Source organism: Dipodomys ordii, unplaced genomic scaffold, assembly GCF_000151885.1.
Source record: "Dipodomys ordii isolate 6190 unplaced genomic scaffold, Dord_2.0 Scaffold54, whole genome shotgun sequence".
In the NCBI taxonomy this organism is placed as follows: domain Eukaryota; kingdom Metazoa; phylum Chordata; class Mammalia; order Rodentia; family Heteromyidae; genus Dipodomys; species Dipodomys ordii.
In genome coordinates, this window is record NW_012267270.1 from 2,020,234 (window position 1) to 2,020,577 (window position 344).

Sequence of the window (344 nt, forward strand, 5' to 3'; positions counted from 1 at the left end):
GCGGGCTCCGCCCCCCCAGCTCTGGCTCTAAGAGGCCGCGAGCGGAGGCCGCACTCGGGGCTGGGGGTTTAGCCCAGCGGAAGCGCGCCTGCCTGGGGCGCGCAAGGCCGTGGGTTCGGTTCTCAGCCCTAGTTTAAAAAAAAAAAAAAAAAAAGACACATAAAGCTACAAAAGACCAAAAAAAAATAAGGTAACGGCACACACACAACCTTTTCCACCGACACACAACACACACACGCGGGGCGCACACCTTTTACACACACAACACACACACGCGGGGCGCACACAACCTTTTACACACACAACACACACACGCGGGGCGCACACAACCTTTTACACACACA